The 14301-nt window shown below is 47.6% G+C and overlaps 1 non-coding gene across 1 annotated transcript; it reads right to left on the bottom strand.

Annotated features, from left to right (window-relative positions):
• Nucleotides 1-11856: 11856 nt before the first annotated feature.
• TRNAR-UCU (transfer RNA arginine (anticodon UCU)) lies at nt 11857-11929 on the bottom strand. The gene has a single exon. It is a non-coding gene; the product is annotated as a tRNA-Arg (tRNA).
• Nucleotides 11930-14301: the final 2372 nt, after the last annotated feature.

Raw genomic sequence — 14301 nt, 5'->3', positions numbered from 1 at the left:
AACTTGTCTCTCTGCTTTCACTCATGGCAGAAAAAATTTACTGAAAAGTCCTCTATTTCCCTTCTTTGTTTCATTCCCCTGCCCTGCATTTCATTTTTCAAGCAGATAGACAGACTTTATAATCCCACGGTCCTGGAATCATAGGAAAGCTGTAAAGCAGTCTAACGATGTCTGTACTTGTGGAGCCTGAATCACAGATGCTTCTTTGCTAGAGGTTCTGGAGGATAGAGAGTGTGTCTGGATCCAGCAGCAGAGCCAGAGATGAGATTCTCTCAGACTGGGAAAGGAGACAGTTGATTGGCATCTGAGAGCAGTGAGGAGCCCAGCCAAGGCTCCAGGGAACGAGGTCACCAGATCAGATAACTTGGCAGCCTGGGGTGCCAAGGGGGACTTGTGGGGCAGAGGCATTGAAGGGACTACCCTTGTCTTGAACAGTTAGGGTACCTGCTGTAACCATGACAACTAGAGGCCCTGGCCCAGTTTTCTGAGCACCTAATAAGGATTCCCTCATGGTCCTGAAAGGGGAAGAAATCTCAATAATGACCTGTCCAGAAGGAAGGACCTTAAGGCAGAATAAGGCAAGATCTGGATGTGAACCAAGATTCGCAGCTACTATATACTTGCCATGACCAGTCTTCCCAGTTTTCTCTGTCCTGACAGATTTCCTTGGACATGGGACTTTTAATCCCAAAAGGCAGTCTAGGATGAGTTGTTTACCTTGTTCAAAGTTCTTTCTACAAAATGGTAAATTTTTTAAAGATAAGATCATGTTACGTCTCTTATTCAAATCCAGGTTCCTTACCATGGCCTCCAAGCCCTTTGTGAGCTGGATCCCACCTCCTTCCGAAGTTATCTCCAAGTGCACCTAGACTACTCCTGGCCTCACTCCTTTCCATCAGCCACCCTACCTCTGTTCTGTCTTGGACAGCCCAAGTTAATTTTTTGGTTCCTTTTTTTTTTTTTTGGCTGCGCCATGCACATACAGGATCATAGTTTCCTTGGAATCTCACTTCCCTGACCAGGGATCGAACCCATGCCCCCTGCAGTGGAAGTGCAGAGTCTTAACCTCTGGACCGCCAGGGAAGTCCCAGGCCGAGTTTATTTTTATCTCAGTCTGTGACCTACTGTTCCCACTGCCTGGACCACCTTCACCTCTTCCTCCTGACCCTTTCCAAGGCTGTCTCCTCCGCTCCGGCACATCTCAGCCCAGAGGAACTGTCTCTTGCCATCCCCTTTAAAGTAGTTTCCCCCCCACCGGGTCCCAGCGCCTCTCGCTAAAGCACTCTCTTTAACGTGCTGCTGATCACATGTGGAAATAGCGGGTCTGTGTCTTTGTCTGTTGTCTGTCTCCCCCTTAGCTTGGAAGCTCCCAAACTCTGGCTCAGAGCTTTACACAAAGCCAGTGCTTAATGAATAGTCGTCGCCTGGCTGACTGCAATTTTAATTTTTTCACTTCTCTTTTCTTTTTCTTATTTTACTAAACAAGAGCAGTGAATAAGCAGATGTCAGCGTTTTGAGACTACCATGTATTTGGGTGGATCAAGTGAAAACCAGTCACTTAGCCTGCTTGGTGTTGGGGTTTATTAGAATAAGCATTGTTTTCTCTGGCGAATATCGCAGGCTATTTCCCTTTCTTCAATCCTCCTTGGGGATTTTCTTTCTAATCCCTATGACGTATATAAAGAAGCCATCAAAGGTAATACGGGAAGGGGGAAAAAAACAACAATGGGGCACAAAGTAAGATGGTTAAAAACAAATCCAAATGCATCAAAAAGCGCAATAAATGTATTCTTAATTTTCCATTTAAAAGATTGTGATTATCAACTTGGATTAAAAAAATCAGCTATATGCTTTTTACATGGGACACACCTGGGAATAAGGGTACAAAAAAGTTGAAAATCAAAGAATGGGAAAATAGGTCAGGCAAATAGTAACCAAAAGAAAGTTGACAGCGGCCAAAAATGATTTTCAAACCAAAAACATTAGCAGGGAAAAAGAAGATCATGACATAGCGGCAAAATGTTCAATTTACCAGGAAGATACAGCAGTTCTAAACCCGTATACCACCTATTTAAGTAGCCTCAAAATACATACTTAAAAAAACGATAGAATTACAGGGAGAAATGAACAAACTCGCCATAATGATGAGCGATTTTGACACACTGCCATCAGGTATTGATATGTCAAGCACAAAGAATGCTAGAGATTTGAAAAAGTAATTAACCAGCGTGACTTAATATATTCACTAGTATTTGGGAAACGATTCTCCATTGGTCTCTCGTGCTTCTCCAAGTCTTGTGAGTGCAGATTTTGTTCTGCACATCTGTTCAAGGATGGCTGTGTAGTGGACAGCCTTGGAGTACAGAGACAGTGTCTCCCTCCAGAGCAGTTCACTGTCTAGTAGAGTAAAGGTTAATGTCTCCCTCCAGGACAAGATTTGAGCTGGTTTGCTTGCAGCCTATAATAAAAAATTGGAGCTTCCTAAACTTGTGGCTCCTCAGCTGTGAAACAAACCCACTGCATGTCCAGCATCCACAGGATTGCCCTCGAGGGGTAAGAAAAATCGGCATAAGCATGAAACTCAGGCTGCCTGCTCTGCCCTGACTAATAATGTCTTTGTCTCCGATCCAGGAGTCTCGTGTCTCCTGTCAGCATCCGTGACCCTGTAGCAGGCTAAGTTACTGGACTGCAAGTAAGATAAAATAAATATGAGACCCTTCACAGTTCTTGATATGTGGACCCTTGCACCCAACCGTGGACAATACACCATCTTCCTTGAGCAATGCACATGGAACATGGACAATTTACCTAGCACAGTGCCTGCCGCCTGAAAGACAGTCGATGAATGTTAGTTCTCACTTGCCTCTAGCACTACTGTTCCTCTCACTTCCTTAAGCAGTCAGCAGCCAAAGGGAAGAAATGAATTATGTGAACAGAAATCATAGAGTGTTAAAACCGTCTGAGAGATGGAGATAAGTGGGCACGCAGGGTAGAACAACCCCTTCTGCGTTGGCCTACATTGTGGCTTCATTATTTGATTCGAGGCAAGACCATTCCCAGGAACACAAATATTGGATTTCTTTTTATTAGGCCACACCGCACAGCTGATGGGATCTTTAGTTCCCCAACCAGGGATTGAACCCAGGCCATGGCAGCGAAAGCGCTGAGTCCTAATCACTGGACTGCCAGGGAATTCCCAGATATTGGGTATTTATATTTGATTGTCAAGACACTTTCCCAAGGTCCTATGGAAATTAAATCTATATTAACCATTTTCTTATCACTCAGATCAGCAATAACCTAGCTTATTAAACCATTATGAGCTCATGCTTTTAAGGGCCTTCTGAGAATGTGAATTTCTTTCTTCTTTCCTTTTTTTTTTTTTTCTGGCTGTGCCGTGGCTTGCAGGACCTTAGTTCCCCAACCAGGGATCGAACCCAGGCCCTCAGCAATGAGAGCTCAGAGTCCTAACCACTGGACAGCCAGGGAATTCCCAGAAAGGGAATTTCTTCATCCTGCCTCCTCCTAGAGCTACAAATGCTTAACTCATCTTGGATGAGCTTTTTTTTTTTTTTTTTTTTTCTGAAACTGGCTTCTTTTCTTTCTGTAGCAATTTTTGCCACCTACACTCAGATACGGAGGAATTGCACGTGTTAAGTCTCAATCCTATACCTAGAGGTAGGGTGGCTGATGGAAAGGAGTGAGGCCAGGAGTAGTCTAGGTGCACTTGGAGATAACTTCGGAAGGAGGTGGGATCCAGTTCACAAAGGGCTTGGAGGCCATGGTAAGGAACCTGGATTTGAATAAGAGACGTAACATGATCTTATCTTCAATCCTATACCTAGAAGCTCACTCTTAACTGACTGGGCAGAATCTCCTGTGTATAAGAGTCTAGGTGTCTGCAAGAAAACTCGAGGTCCGACCCCTACGCTGTAGCCATGCTCCAGGGAGGAGGGGTGTCGAATGGTCCAGGCTTTGAAACCATGGCGGGAGGGCTGTTATGCTTCTCTGTTACATGCCTCTTATACTCCTTTCCAAATCATCCCAGCCTCATGTAGTCCAATGTGACTAGGGCTTTGGGGACAGTCGTGATCTTCATCACATTTCCCTTGTGGCCAGTCTCAGCTCATCACTGTAGCCCCTTAAATAGCATATCCACTGCCAAGACACTGATGCCTAGGGTAAGTCTTACTGAGGATCTCCTGGCAAAGAGGAGATGTTATTCTGCATGTACTCCGAGACACCTGCTATAAATCTATTCTTCCCCCAAGTTCTTCTCCCCAGAGCAGCTCTTCCTTCCTTCTCTCTCTCTCTGCCTCCCAAATCTCCTCCTTTTTCCTCTCCAACCAATCTGCTCCAGCGAGCACTCTGTACAATTCCTCCTTCTCTAAACCTGGGGCTGTGTACTCCACTCAGCAAATCCAAAGCCCAACGAAATAGTCCATCTACCGTTTTGCCAGACACCTTCCTGGGGGGCCACCACTCCCTTCTATCTGTGTGTGGGATTTGCAACACTAGGACTCACCTAGCTGGACTCCCGCCCTTATAACGTTTCCTTATGGGGCCAGGTTCTCCACATCCATTCTTGTATTCAGTTCTTCTTGCAGATGAAGAGACTGAGAGGCGAGAGCTGAAGTCAGTTGCTGAGGGTTACCCAGGGACAAGCAGTGGAGCCTGGATTTCAGTCAATGCCCCCTGACTCGAGGCCAGATGCTTCTTCTACTTATTAACCTCAGCAAAGGAGACACCTGTGAAGTGAGCTCATTTTCCAACCATTGAAAATCCTAGGGGGGTTTCCCTGGCGGTCCAGTGGTTAGGACTCCGCACTTCCACCGCAGGGGGTGAGGGTTCGATCCCTGGTCGGGGAGCTAAGATCTAAGATGTTTCTGTTTTTCTGTTTCCCACTGGTCTTCAGGGAAGGCAAATGAAACTGTCTGGATGAATTTCTTGGATTTGATCCTGTGCAAATTAAATTTGAGGCATGTTTTGTGATACATACTCAGTGAACATCTAGAAAATGTTGACTTGCCTGATCCAAGTCCTGATTGAGCGGACGGAGGGCAGCAGGCAAAGCAGTAACTAACACAATGTGATGTGTCCCCAGACACTGCGGGGCACAATCCAGCATTGATTGTGCTGAGGAAAGGAGACCTCGCAGGGGAGGTGACATTAGAGAACTCGGCTGGGTCTAGAATAATTCTGTCAGGTGGAAAGTGAGCAAACTCTCAGCTTCCAGTTTGCAGGTGTCTAAGGTGTGAAGTTCCCTTGGTTGTTCTGGAGCCCCGTTTACCCAAACCTCTGCCACATGTGACCCAAATTTGACCTCAGTGCTATTCTGGTCATGTTTTTGAGGTAGTGACTACGATGGTGATGGTCAAGGTGGTGCCATATCTTCCCAGGGTCCTCAGATAGATCCAGTGGGTTGGTCTCCTAGAAAGCTTACAATGATCTTGCCAAAGCATTCAGTGACTAGAAAAGTCTTAGAATTAGAGGGAAGGTGATCGCTGTGTGCAGACAGGCCCAGGCAGAGGTAGCAGCTTCCAAACCTTCTCAGATAATCAGACTCCAGAGGTCCGGGGGGAGGGGAATCTGAGAAATGCAGTTGATAACATCAACATTGCCCAACAGCTGAGACCCAGTCTTTAGCCTGGGGCTTTTCCTAAACGATTATAGAGACCCTGGGGTGTCCAGTGTGTTAGAAGGGCAGTGAGGGCCTCTCTGAGGCTGCCTTCCTGGCAGGAACTCGCAAAGGTTTAACTGCAAAGAATTAGAGGACCGGTCAGACGTGTGGGCGGAGTTAAGAGAGCCAAAGGGATGTCAAAGTCCCTAGAGCCATACACACTACGATACACAAAATAGATAACAAGGACCTACTGTAGAGCGCAGGGAGCTCTACTTAATATTCTGTAATAACCTAAATGGGAAAAGAACCTGAAAAAGAATAGATATATGTATATGTATAACTGAATCACTTTGTTATACACCTGAAACTAACACAACATTGTAAATCAACTATACTCCAAAAAAAAAAGCCCCTAGAACCAGCATAAGAGGAAGTGTGAATGGTTCTAGGCTGAAGGGACCAGAGGAAGGAACTGTGTCACCTGCAAAGAGGGTGTGTGTGGGTGTGTGTGTGTGTAAGGTGGGGATGAATACCTAGTTCTTTCTCTCCTCCTGCCCTGCTATCTTATGTTAGTACCTCCCAAACGTGAGCAGAACGAGGGAGCAGGGGCACATGGGTGATGCAGTCCTATCTGTCAGCCTCCCAGGGGAGATCAGGCAAAGAAGGGGTGGCAAGTGGAATATGTAAAAAATTAATAAACAGAAATCTCAACTAATAGAGTTGGGAGAATGGAAGGGGGAGCTCTCACATCCTGAGACTGTAGCAGAGCCCAACAGGAAGAAGAAAGGTTCCTCCTCTTCCCTGGCAAGGACTCAGCCAATGAAAAGCCATGGATTCTTTGCTTACTAGAGCCCTCCCACCTTCCTTTCCCCTCTATAAAAGCGTTCTCCTTCCCTTGCTGTGCAGGGACTTGCACATGGCTGGCCTGGTTGCAGATCCCAAGTTGCAATTCTCTGCTGATCCCGAATAAACCCATTTTTGCTGACAGTCTATTTCTTTCAGGTCATCAGATATAACCAGCACCACCGATGCAAGAGAATGGGGAGGGTAGGAGGAACAGCCACTGCTGAGTGAGAGAGCTCCTAAATTGGCAGGGGAGAGGCAGACTGCATGATCTCCAAGGGCTGTGCGAGGGTCCTTGCCATCCTTTGAAAAAGGATGAAACATGTCACTCGAAGATCCCACCAGACACCCAAATGGGTCCAGGATGACGCATTTCAGGGAGACGGTTGGGTGTGGGGGGCTATTTCAACCATGGTCAGCAGAACCCCCTCCAGCCCTCCAGCAGGTCTATAACCACACACAGCTGCCCTCAGAGCTGTAGCCACCTGAAGTCACACCCTGAGCTCAGGTCCTCTGGCCCCTGACATGTGGCCACAGAGAGACAACTTGTTGCTAAAATAACCAAACAAAGAGAACTCAAAAGATCTCTACGTCATGGCTCAAGTTCACTTTATAACAGATGTAAGAGTATGCTACCCTGGACACCAGCCTGGGAAGTGTCCTCAAAACGCCCTTGGTTCCCTCGGTGCCTATATGAGGCACCATTTGCCTCTCCATTTGCCACAGGGTCCCAAATTGATCCACACCACAACTCAGACTTGCAAAGAAAACAGGTTTTTAAATTTCATAGAGGGTAGATTCAATCTTCCCAATAAGCTACCACCCACGGGACAGAAAGAAAAGCAAAACATCTTTAGTCCATTCCAGAGACTCCATCTGATGCCTAAGTTTAAATTGCTGCTCCAGATGACGGCACCTGGGCAGCTTACTCTCAGCTTTCCATCCCCTCGTCCTGCCTCCCTGCAGAAGGGCATGTGGGATGCGGATGGGGGCGGGGCTCCGGCTTGTGGCCCCATAGCAGAGGGATGGGCCCTCCAATCTTCCAGATGGTTCCGATTCTCCCTGGTCTCCACTGGTTTGCCTCTGTCCTGGCCTGACGTGGCCCCAAGCATTGAATTTAGTGAGATGTGGGCCTGGGGAGCCCCGGAGGTCTGAGGCCAGGAGGGGTCTGGCCCTGTGTGGCCAGGTGTTGCCGACTGTGTTTATTTTGCAAAGACCAGATGAAGCCTGTGCTGGGTGGCCCGTGATGGAGCCCACACCCAGCCTGACGTCAAACCAGGAGTCAGCTGGCCCAGCGGTAGAACTAGGGTCCTCAGAAGCCCCATTGTCACCTAAAAGGAGGGGTTTCTGTGCTGTACCTCCGGGCTCCGTAAATGGACCTCTTTCACCTTATATAATCTACCTCCTGGGCTCCTGGCCCAGGGCATCCGAGAACGGGTGAGCAGGCTGTGAGCCAGGGGAAACCAGCCGCGATCAGGCTGGTCCTGCCAAGCTGCGGCCCTGGAGGGGAGTCCTGGCTCTCGCCAGGAGCGGGAGGTCCCAGGCTACGCGAGGGCCTGACTGCTGTCTGTCAGGAGGTCTCCTGCCCCAGAAATGCCCTGCCCCAGTCCCAGCTCCCACTACCAGATCACGTAATACGTAGCTAAAGCTTACACTTAATGCAGCCACAAAGCTGGATCACATGCACAGAAAAGCTGGGGGAGGGGGTCCTGACAGCTGGGAAAAAATCATGCAAATGATCGCGCTAACTCTGTTCTTCACGCTCAGGGCTCAGGGCCTCGGCAAGTCTGGATCTGGCCCTGATAATGAGCTCTCCCGCCCAGAAGCTCAGCTCAGAGGAAGCGCATTCTCTTGATCGTTCTGAGACTTTTGTCAGAGGGTGAACGCAGCCCGACTCCTGCTTCTGTGACATTTCCAAGCCCTGCCCTCGGCTGGGCCCTGGGCAGACGCTGAGAAGACAGGATTCCGGGCCTTGAGTGTTCACAGCCTCACAGGGGAGACAGACCTATAGGATGAACGATATTTACAAATAATTTCTAGTTCTGAAATGCCCTCCACGTGCCAAGATTTTTACGTACATATTCTTCCCGACCACCCTAGGGGTGAGTATATCTCCAAGTTAGCGATGGGGAAACACACTCAGAGCAGCGGTCAGGGCCACCCAGCCCGAAATTCGCATCTATGGCTTCAGGGCTGCTCCGCTGCCTTGTGCCACCTTCAGCCATGATGCTTCGGGCATCCTGAGGGTCTCCTCCCAGACATCCGGGACTGCAGGGCAGGCTAAGTCTGTTCAGCTGACCTCCTCAGGTACAGGCAGATCGGGCTCAGCCCCATGAAGGGAGCCCCGCCTCTTGATTGACATGAGGGTCCCTCAGGGCCTCCACACATCATGCATTGTGGGAGGAGGGAGTGTGTGCTCGCTGACCTGGGCTCGGGGGGCTGGGACTGGCAGAGCCCCGCCGTCAGTGAGGGCAGGACCTGCTGCTCCTGCAGCAACACCCAGAGCCTCAGTGGAAAGCGGACGGCTGTGTGTGAGTCAGAAATGGCAGGAAACGGAAGACCCCAACAAAGGTTTAATGAAGGGTCCAGTACAGCCTGTGGGCGGGATCAGGGGGATTCCAACGCCAGATTTAGCACATTAAAATACAGGATGTCCGGTTGAATTTGAATTTCATCTAAACAGCAAATGATTTGTTTTAAGGATGAATACTTGTATCTCTAATATTGGGGACACACGCTAAAAAATTATTTGCTGTGTAAGCAGATAGGGTAGGGGGTCCCCCCCAAAAGAGAACTAAGCCTCACTTTCTTGACCTAAGAGAAGCCATTTCAGCCTAAGCCATTTTGTGAGCTAAGCCTGGCCACAATGCTTGTCCTGGAACAGGTCTCAGTAATAATGATCTTAAGAAAACAAAAGGACAAACTTATCAGGTGAGAGAAGTAACCATAGCAAAGATAACACATCAGTTGTAAAGACTCCCAGTTCTATTTCAATGGTAAAGACTAGCCTGAAGCGCTGTCTTGAGCTGTTTTGCAGAATTTAAATCCCCCTGGGCGCTCAACCACCAGATCAATAGGACCTAAGGGATAATAATGTCGACCTTTCCTGACCCTCAGGACTTCAATCAACTAATGCTTGGACTCTGCCCACTGCCCAGGCTCCTTCATGAATATACATGTACTCTTAGTTTAAAACTGCCCCAATTTTGCTGTTCCGGGAAACACTGCTTTGGGAAAGATCTCCGCGTTCTCCTTGCTTTGCTGCCAAGTAATAATACATCTTTCCTTCTCCCGATCTTTGGCTCAGTTGTGTCTTTTGACTCAACACCCACCAAGAGGCAAACCACAGTTTTCGGGTAATAGTTATTTCTCTGAAATTCAAATCTAATGGGGAATCCTGTTTTTTTGTTTCGTTTTGTTTTGTTTTGGGGTTTTTTTGGCAATACAAAGTTAAGGACATCCAAGGAATAGCTACAGCAGGCAGCTGGGCGGGGAGGGTGATGGGAGAGACGGTGGGAGGGAAATACCCGCCAGGAACCTGGTGGAGCTGGAGGTCCCCAGAGCCAGAGCTCAGCAAGGCAGGAGGGAATGGGCAGAGGGGGTGGCAAGAGGAGGAGTAATTAAATGTATGACTACCTCCCTCCTCTAGGACCTACACTTACTACTCTCACTGCCTACAGCACCAAGTTCCATGCTTTAGCATTAGGGAGTCTTTCCCCTCTAATCTCCTGAGACACACCCACTGCTCCGAGCAGGCAGTACTCCTGGGTGAACCATCAATTCACTGTGGCTCAATCCAGCCTCAGGGCCTTTGCTTATGCTGTCCCCTTGGGCAGTCTTGGAATTTAGAGTTGGAACGGTCCTCAGAGGAATCTGTTCTCGCCCCCTTATAGGCCAGAGAGGAAACATCAGGCTTGGCAGGTTGAAAGGACACACGTAAAGTCACTTCTTTTCCAGCCAACCAGCTCTCCTTGGCCTTTAAGGTCCCACCCCCGTCTCTGCCAGGAAGCCATCAAGGTTCTGCCGGGCCTGCCCTTAGACAAGTAGCTATATGGCTCTCTCCCTTTCATCACAGGCTGTTCTGTCCTACTTGCTGCCTGTCTCTGTGTCCCTTTTCCCTGACTGGAGTATAAAGTTCTTTTTCTAAGCCTTTCCTCAGCACAGCGCTGGGAATGTAAATGCAATGATTTTCTTTTTAAATTATACCCTTTGATTATAGTTCAACAATGTAATCATAGTTATTAAATCATTAAAGATCTGCCTAATTTGGTACTTGTGGTAAATGGGGAAAAAAAATCAGGGTTTGGAATCAGATAACCTGGGTTTGTTTACTTTTTTTTTTTTCGATAAATGTTTGCTGAATCTACTCTGGTGAAAGAAATTCTTATTGCAACTGGCATTGTCACACAGGATGGGGGAATCCCATGTCCTGTCCTGGTAGAATGAGGACCTTTCTGATGGCTGTTTAAACTCCTGCTTTCTTCACCACATCGAGGACGTGACAGCATTTGAACAAGATTAACGTTTCAACATAAAGTTTAATCTTTAAATTAAAACCAAGAGTACCAAACATTGTTTTCATTTATTTTCTTACAAGGATTGTTGATGCAAATGATTTGTGATGATTTTTCCATGGAGAAAGAATTTACTCTGGCTTTTTCTTTTCTTTCTTTTTTTAGATGTGCTGATTTTTTAAAAATTATTTTAGCGAAGTTAGTTGACTTACAATGTTGTGTTAATTTTTGCTGTGTAACAAAGTGATTCAGTTATACATATATACACATTCTTTTTCATATTCTTTTCCATTATGGTTTATCACAGGATATTGAATACAGTTCCCTATGCTATACAGTAGGACCTTGTTGTTTATCTGTTCTACCAATATATATAGTAGTTTGCATCTGCTAATCCCAAACTCCCAATCCATCCCTTCCCCACTGCCCTCTCCTTGGCAGCCACAAGTCCGTTCTCTATGTCTGTTTCTGTTTCATAGATAAGTTCATTTGTGTGTCATATTTTAGGTTCCACATGTAAGTGATATCATATGATATTTGTCTTTGTCTGACTTACTTCACTTAGTATGATAATCTCTCGGTCCATCCATATTGCCGCAAATGGCATTATTTCATTCCTTTTTATGGCTGAGTAGTATTCCATTGTATATATGTAATACATCTTCTTTACCTATTCATCTGTTGATGGACATTTAGGTTGTTTCCATGTTTTGGCTATTGTGAATAGTGCTGCTGTGAACATCGGGGTGCATGTATCTTTTTTAATTAGAGTTTTGCCAGATATATGCCCAGGAGTGGGATTGCAGGATCACATGGTAACTCTATTTTTAGTTTTTTGGTTTTTTTGGCCACACTGTGCAGCATGCAAGATCTTAGTTCCCTGACCAGGGATGGAACCTGTGCTCGCTGCAGTAGAAGTGCAGAGTCCTAACCACTGGACCACCAGGGAATTCCCTATCTTTCGTTTTTTGAGGAACTTTCATCCTGTTCTCCATAGTGGCTGCACCAACGTACATTCCCACCAACAGTGCAAGAGGGTTCCCTCTTCTCCACACCCTCTCCAGCATTTGTTGTTTGTAGACTTTTTAATGATGGACATTCTGACCGGTGTGAGGTGGTACCTCGTTGTAGTTTTGATTTTTCTAATAATTAGCAATGTTGAGCATCTTTTCATGTGCCTACTGGCCGTCTGTATGTCTTCTTTGGAGAAATGTCTATTAAGATCTTCTGCCCATTTTTTTTTTTTTTTTTTTGGCTACACCATGAGGCTTGCAGAATCTCAGTTCCCCGAACAGGGATTGAACCCAGGCCATGGCAGTGAAAGCCCAGAATCCTAACCACTAGGCCACCGGGGAACTCCCGTCTTCTGCGCATTTTTCGATTGGGCTGTTTTTTTTTGTTGTTGTTGAGTTGTATGAGCTGTTTGTATGTTTTCTTTTGTTTTTTGGCCACAACACGCAGCTTGTGGGGTCTTAGTTCCCCGACTAGGGATCGAACCCTTGCCCCTGCCGTGGAAGTGGGGATTCTTAATCACTGGACCTCCAGGGAAGTCCCAGAGCTGTTTGTATAGTTTGGAAATTAAGCCCTTGTAGGTCACATGATTTGCAAATATTTTCTCCCAATCCGTAGGTTGTCCTTTTGTTTTGTTTATGGTTTCCTTTGCGGTACAAAAGCTTGTAAGTTTGATTAGGTCCCATTTGTTTATTTTTGCTTTTATTTCTATTGTCTTGGGAGACTGACCTAAGAAAACATTGGTATGACTTATGTCAGAGCATGTTTTGCCTATGTTCTCTTCTAGGAATTTTATGGTGCCATGTCTTATATTTAAGTCTTTAAGCCATTTTGAGTTTATTTTTGTGTTAGCTTTTGCTTTTCTTAACTTGGGGGTTCCCTGGATGAGTTTCAAGGAGTCTAGGAACTCTTTTAAATAGTGTAGAGAACGCTGTTCTTTGGTGTTCCCAGCAGCCCCCTCGGCCTCTTCCCGCTTCTCATCCTGCACGCCCCTGGGAGCCCTCTCCACGTAGGGTGGCCAGCTGTCACCACACACGTGCAGAGCACCGGCCTGGGGAGGAGTTAAATGCACAGCGTTTATTGACAATATATCCTCACACATATCAACTATGAATTCATGCTTGCTGATACAGCAACTTGTATAATATTTTTATTTTTCAGAAACAGTTCTTTTAATTCAAAACAATGTTATTGGGCTTCCCTGGTGGCGCAGTGGTTGAGAGTGCGCCTGCCGATGCAGGGGACACGGGTTCGTGCCCCGGTCCGGGAAGATGCCACATGACGCGGAGCGGCTGGGCCTGTGAGCCATGGCCGCTGAGCCTGCGCGTCCGGAGCCTGTGCTCCGCAACGGGAGAGGCCGCAACAGTGAGAGGCCCGCGTACCACAAACAAACAAAATTCCCTGAGGCTCGTAACAGGGAGGAGAAAGCACTGAGAGAACACATATTAGTGTCTCAGGGAATTGTCCCTCTGCCTTTTCTGAGGAAATCTGCCTCTTCCTGTACCAACCTGCCTTAGGTTTGTGCCTAGTGGGAAGGGCTGTCTCTGATCATAGGGGCACAGGGACTGGGCTGTGAGCGGGAGTGTTGGGATTGGCCAGTGGGTGGGGGCGGAGCTTGCTGACCAGTCCAGCAGGGGGAGGAGGGGCAGGAGGGCACAGTCAGACCCGCCAAGGCCAGGGTTTGGCTTTCCGGAGCTCCTGGGACCACCATGTATATATGCGTCTGGCTCTGATGCAGAGAGCTGAGATCCAACAAGTCCAGCGGGGGCCAGACGCAGTGTGCTGGGCCCTGTAGGAGAGATTGACAAGGCTCTGGCTCGTTCAGGATCCCGCGGCCTGGTGGGGAGGCAGCCTCAGGCACTGACACGCAGACTGTGGAGAGAGAGGCCTGACCTCTGTGCACCTGAAAAGTTGATTCCTGTTTGGGGGGCGGGGGTGGGGTCTATGGAATCTTAAAAGGCTTCTCAGATGGATGAGGTTGGGCTTAAGGTGACCTTTGTTAGGGAGCTGACAGGAGTCCGAAGTGGGCTGGGGTGGGGGGAATGGGGGAATGCATTTTAGACAGAGGTGACCGCTTCTGGGTGGCAGATATAATCAGTGGTATGTGGGGAGGGGGAGGGCCATGGAAATAAGCTTGTGGCCAAATCACAAAGAGGACTGAATGGGGAAGGGGGGGACGGTGGGGGTGGGGGGGGCGGCAGGGGGTGTATTTAACTTCAGTTTGAATTGTTATCACCCTCACGGTTTAAAGGCCCTTGTCCCCAGGCCCAGCTCTCACCTTTTCCTCCCCTCCAAGTTTTTAGCCAGTTC

The sequence above is a fragment of the Phocoena phocoena genome, chromosome 14 (assembly GCF_963924675.1).
Source record: "Phocoena phocoena chromosome 14, mPhoPho1.1, whole genome shotgun sequence".
NCBI classification, from domain to species: Eukaryota; Metazoa; Chordata; class Mammalia; order Artiodactyla; family Phocoenidae; genus Phocoena; species Phocoena phocoena.
The sequence above is the reverse complement of the archived record's forward strand: the minus strand, read 5'-3'. Positions and strand labels throughout refer to the sequence as shown.